The sequence below is a fragment of the Falco peregrinus genome, chromosome 21 (assembly GCF_023634155.1).
Source record: "Falco peregrinus isolate bFalPer1 chromosome 21, bFalPer1.pri, whole genome shotgun sequence".
Taxonomy (NCBI): Eukaryota; Metazoa; Chordata; class Aves; order Falconiformes; family Falconidae; genus Falco; species Falco peregrinus.
This window is the reverse complement of record NC_073742.1, coordinates 979,167-985,374: the sequence shown is the minus strand read 5'-3', so window position 1 is coordinate 985,374 and position 6,208 is coordinate 979,167. Positions and strand designations below refer to the sequence as shown.

General features: G+C 46.9%; 1 pseudogene; it reads right to left on the bottom strand.

Moving 5' to 3' along the window:
- Positions 1 to 2,701: 2,701 nt before the first annotated feature.
- Positions 2,702 to 3,310, bottom strand: LOC129782963 (NADH-ubiquinone oxidoreductase chain 2-like; annotated as a pseudogene).
- Positions 3,311 to 6,208: the final 2,898 nt, after the last annotated feature.

The following is a 6,208-nucleotide window of genomic DNA, read 5'->3' as shown; positions in this document are numbered from 1 at the left end:
CCCACTGGATGCTCTCTCCTGCCCATTGGTGGTGTCCAATATAGCCTGCGAGGGTTTTTCTTCTGACATGGGACACTTCTGAGATGATTTTTTTTTTTTTTTTCCTTTGTGGCAGATCCGTAAAGAAAGCAACACCAAAATTGATCTCCCAGCAAAGAACAGCAACTCGGAGACAATTGTTATCACAGGCAAGAGGGCAAACTGTGAGGCTGCTCGCCACAGGATAACATCACTTTGGAAGGACCTACAGAAGATGTGCATGTGGCTCAGGAACCGATTGAAGCCATGCTCAAGGAACTGGTGAGCTGGAGTTACTAGTTCCAGTAAGAAACTGGGGGAAGAAGGGGCAACAGAGCAGAGGTGATGAGGTGTTTGTCACATCCATAGGATGTCTTGGCATGCTTAATCGAACTTGCAGGAGACAAATTGTGTGGCCAGGTGGATGACACCCCTTGGTTATGAAGCTCATCCATAGCATCCTTGAAAAGTCAGCATTAATTTTTTTGGTGCGGAGAAGGAAGGATTCTCTTGGTTATAGCTGGAGAGGCATAGAAGTCAGTCTTTTCAGTGTTTCATGAGCACAATGCTCTCTTCTCAAAGCAGAGGAATGCTTGTGCTCTGCTGAAGAGCAGAAGTGCTTGTAGCTGACCGCTGGTGAGTCAGTGCCAATACTGGCAGTAGGCAGTTACTTAGGGCACGAGACAGAAGCGGTGGCCTGTCCTACCTGGCCCTATATAATATATATATGTATGTATGTGCGTACAATATTATATATATATAAAATTCTTTTTAGATCCACGGGATGGATTACGCAGTAATCAAGGCTGACCACCAATTCCACCGACACCTCATTGGCAAGTGTGAAGAGGAAGATGAAGCCCAAGGCTCACAGTATCGGTGGATCTCATTTGATGGTGCCTCCGTGTGGTGTGGCTAGTCAGCTGAATACCTGAATGCCGGATGGGATGGCGATGATTATAGTGGCGGAGATGAAGTATGCTCGGCTGTCTACGTCTATTCCTACAGTGAATATGTGGTGGGCTCATACGACAATGCCCAGGAATCCAATCGATAGTATAGCCCTACTATTCCTATGTAGCCGAATGGTTCTTTTTTGCCTGCGTAATACGTTACAACATGTGAGATGATTCCAAAGCCGGGAAGGATTAAGATGTAAACTTCCTGGTGGCCAAAGAATCAGAACAGGTGCTGGTAGAGAATGGGGTCTCCCCCTCCAGCGGGGTCAAAGAATGTAGTGTTTAGGTTTCGGTCGGTCAGTAGTATGGTGATGCCGGCGGCCAGGACTGGAAGTGAGGGCAATAGGAGTACGGATCATACGAATAGGGGAGTTGGATATTGCGATAAGGCAGGGGGGGTTATGTTAATGGCTGTTGTGTTAAAGTTGATGGCCCCTAAGATGGAAGACACACCTGCGAGGTGTAGGGAGAAGATGGCTAGGTCTACTGAGGCGCCAGCATGGGCTAGGTTGCCTGCTAGGGGCGGGTATATGGTTCATCCTGTTCCGACTCCAGCTTCTACTGTGGAGGACGCTAGGAGCAGTAGGAAGGACGGAGGAAGTAGTTCAGAAACTGATGTTGTTTATGCGGGGGAATGCTATGTCTGGGGCTCCAATTATAAGGGGGACTAGTCAGTTTCCAAACCCTTCGATTATAATGGCTATAACTGTGAAGAAGATTCTTACGAAGGCATGGGCGGTGATGATGACATTGTAGATTTGGTCGTCTCCTAGGAGAGTTCCTGGTTGGCCAAGTTCTGCTCGAATAAGGAGGCTGAGGGCGGTACTCGGCTATGCCTGCCCATGCTCCGAAGAGTAGCTATAGGGTGCCGATGTCATTGTGGTTTGTTGAAACTAGTCATCGGTTGATGAAGGTCACGGGTCAGATGGCTGAGTGTTTAGGCGTTAGGCTGTAGTCCTTTTTACAGAGGTTGAATTCCTCTTCTTATCGACTCTGTGGTGAAGTTCATGTTGAGTTGCAAACTCATTGATGTACGCTGAGAGTGTGCCGGAGTCTGGTAGACAGAAGCTCGTTGGTTTGAGCGTCTAGCTGTTAATTAGAAGTTTATGGGATCGAGGCCCGTCTGTCTAGGCTTATCGTGGAGGCCCTAGCTGCATTAGAGTATCTGCGTTGCATTTAGATGGTGCAGGTTTAGTGTCCTGCGGGCCTTAGTGGTGGTGGCAGAAACTAAGAGGATTTAACTCTTAGTTAAGGCTTTGAAGGCCTTCGGTTTGGTAGGCAGGGGATCCTAAGTTTCTTAGGTAACGGTCAGGATTGCGGGAGAAGGGGGGAGAAGGAGGACTGACAGAGAAATTAAGGTAGCAATTGGTGTGCCTGTGGATTTGTTATTGTATCATTGTTTTATGAAGCTTGTAGTGTTTGGTGGGAGTGTGATTGTGGAGCAATATGCAAGGCGTAGGTAGAAAAATAAACCTAGTAGGGAGAGTATTGAAATAATTATGGCTGCGGTTGATATCTCTTGCTTAGTTAGTTCCTGGATAATGAGTCATTTTGGTAAAAAGCCAGTGAGTGGGGGCAGGCCGGCTAGGGATAGTAGTGCTAGCGTCAAGGATGCGTTTAGTGATGGTATTTTTGTTCAGGAGGTTATTATTGTGGATAGTTTTGAGGAGTTGGTTGTGTTGAGGGCTAAGAAAATGGAGGCGGTTCTTAAGGAGTATGGGTAGAAGGTTATTAATGTTAGCTTGGGGTTGTATATGAGGATGATGGTTATTCAGCCTAGGTGGGCGATCGATGAGAAAGCTAGGACTTTTCGGATTTGTGTTTGGTTGAGTCCTGTTCGCCCTCCGATGGCTGCGGATGCAATGGCCACGGTTGTCAGTAGGAGTGGGTTCAGTGAGGGGGCAGTTAAGAAGAGTGAGTGGGGGGACTTTTATTCATGTAGAGACGAGTAGGGCAGTGGTTATAGGTGAGCCTTGTATGACCTCTGGACATCAGAAGTGAAAGGGTACTAGGCCTAGTTTTATTGCGACTGCTGTAGTTAGTAGTAGGGAGGCTGTTGGGTGGCTTAGTCGCGGAATGTCTCATTGTCCGGTGAACTGTGCGTTGATTGTGCTTGAGAAGAGGATTAATGCGGAGGCGGTTGCTTGGACGAGAAAGTATTTGATTGCAGCTTCCATAGCTCGAGGGTGGTGTGATTTTGAAAGGAAGGGGATAATGGCAAGGGTGTTGATTTCTAGGCCAGGCCAGGCTAGCAGTCAGTGGTTGCTTGAAATTGTGATGGTTGTTCCTAGTAGAAGGCTTAAGGAGAACGTTAGTTTTGTGACGGGGCTCATTTAGTAGAGGAAGAGGTTAAACCATCATTTTCGGGGTATGGGCCCGATAGCTTTTGTTTAGCTGACCCTACTGGGAAGTAATATAAGGGGAGTATGGAGCGCTTTGATCTCTTCTGTGCAGGTTCAATTCCTGTCTTCCTAAGGTTTTCAACGGAGGCAATGGGATTCGGACATAGAGACGGTCTCCGGTTCACCTCAAACAGGAGAACTGAATGCAGTTGTTCGTGTTTTCCGAGAATGGAATGTACCGCTCCACCTTGTTACTGATTCTGCTTATGTTGCAGGTATTGTTCCACGAGCTGAAGCTTCTGTGCTGCGGAGTGTTTCGCATTCACAACCCTTTACCCTGTTACAGGAACTTATTTTCCTTTTGGACTCTCGATCTGCGCCTTATTTTGTTATGCATATTAGGTCTCATACCTCGCTACCTGGTTTTCTTGCAGAAGGCAATCGACGAGCTGACCTATTGCCGTGACCAGTTCAAGTACTGCCAGACCGTATGGCTCAAGCTAAGCGAAGTCACTCTTTTTTTCCATCGAAACGCTGGAGCTCTTAAGCGACAGTTTGGCCTTGCTGCTCAACAAGCATCAAGTATTATTGCTGTCTGTCCCGATTGTCAAAAACATTCTTTCCCATCAGTTGCTGCAGGAGTTAATCCTAGAGGATTACAAAGCCTACCGTTAGGGCAAACAGATGTCACGCATGATTCTGAATTTGGTAGCCTTAAATATATCCACTCTTCCATTGATACATTTTCAGGTGCCTTGTTTGCCTCGTGTCACACAGGAGAAAAGGCACGAGCTGTTCGTAGACATTTAATGCGTGCTTTTGCTGCTTTAGGTATCCCCTTAAGCTGGACCGTTATCGGTCGTTATCTTTACGTTTCAACAACTGTAAAAACCTCTTTTGCCCTATGGGGTAGAACTCATATTACCGGCATTGCTCATTCCCCCACCGGTCGATCTCTCATTGAAGGGTCTCATCGGTCTCTGAAACGTTTATGACAACAACAAAAAGGGGGAATGGGCATGGCTATTCCCGAGGAACGGTTACAGAAAGCGTTGTATGTTTTTAATTTTTTGAATTGTTCTTGAATAGATAACGGCCCACCGATAGGTCGACGTTTCACTGCAGCTACCTCCGTCGAGGCACGGGTTAAAGGCCCGGTATCGGTCCGAGATGCAGAAACAGGTAAAATTATGGGACCATATCCTCTTGTTACACGGGGAAAAGGTTATGCTTGTGTCTCTACAGGAAAAGGACCTAGATGGATCCCAGCGAAGAATGTCAGACCTTTCCGTGAACCTTTACCGCAGGCAGCTGATACCGACACCGACGCTACAGAATGAAATAAAAACTGTGTGAGGATTACTGTTTTGCATTAATGTTAGCTACCCAAAATCAGGACATAGGATATAGATTTCGCTTTTTACAGCACCTAGAACGAGCACTATCACCCTGGATCAAGCCACTGAACAGAGGTAATACTCTCGGACCAAGCGGGGGAACGGGACGACTCATTGTCCATGGAACGATGATTCCATTGACACTGATAAGGGGAAGGGAGGATTCATAATGAGAGAACAACTAGGTATTATGAAGGAGAACAGGAGCTGGGGGAAGAAGGGGCAACAGAGCAGAGGTGATGAGGTGTTTGTCACATCCATAGGATGTCTTGGCATGCTTAATCGAACTTGCAGGAGACAAATTGTGTGGCCAGGTGGATGACGCCCCTTGGTTATGAACCTCATCCATAGCATCCTTGAAAAGTCAGCATTAATTTTTTTGGTGCGGAGAAGGAAGGATTCTCTTGGTTATAGCTGGAGAGGCATAGAAGTCAGTCTTTTCAATGTTTCATGAGCACAATGCTCTCTTCTCAAAGCAGAGGAATGCTTGTGCTCTGCTGAAGAGCAGAAGTGCTTGTAGCTGACCGCTGGTGAGTCAGTGCCAATACTGGCAGTAGGCAGTTACTTAGGGCACGAGACAGAAGCGGTGGCCTGTCCTACCTGGCCCTATATATTATAATATAAAATAATGTACATACATACATATATAGATAGATATAAAAGATATAATTCTTTTTAGATCCACGGGACGGATTACGCAATAACCAAGGCTGACCACCAATTCCACCGACACCTCATTGGCAAGAAAGCAGCTAAACGGTAAGTGGAGTGCCTTTCTAGTCCTTCCCATGCTCACACTCTTCGTGTTTAGTAGATGGCATCAGGGGCTCTGTAGCTCACCCCGTGTGCTGTCTCCATCACATTTCCTCTGCTTTTCTGGAGTGGTGTTGGAACAAGGAGAGAAATGGGCCGTCAGGCCTTGCGATGGCTTTAACGGGTGAAAGTACCTTGGGAGCCTGAACAGTAGTGGAATTACTTTGATGTGTCCTGGAGGAATTTTTTTTTTTTTTTTTCCACACGTTGCTCTGTGCGAATGACATTTTAGCAGCCAGTTGTGGGTGGTGGAAATGTGCTTGGTGAGCTTCTCCCTGTAGAGGAATGAAGGCGGTGGGTTGATTAGCATTGATAACACGCAGCTGTGGCCTTGCCTCAGAGGCAGTGGGTTGATTGACATGGACGATGTGCAGGTGTAGCTGGTTCCCGCTAAGGGGTTAAATAGCCCTGTGGCTTGTGGGAGAGGGTGTCAGCTGGAGGAGGAGCAGTGTGGTCTGGCCTCTGGAGGAAGGTGCTACAGCACCGGCAGTAGAATATGGCCAACGCTAAAGCCTTGTTGCGGTCTGCTAGTTTGATAGCACTGCAACGTGTCCCCAGCCAAGAGTTTGGGGTAGAAAGGAACGATTATCCTCTGCTCTAAATGTGATACTGTTTGGGGAATGTGAGAAACTATGGACTAGGGTATTGTTTATTAAGATTTATGTTAAGCCCAATGTAA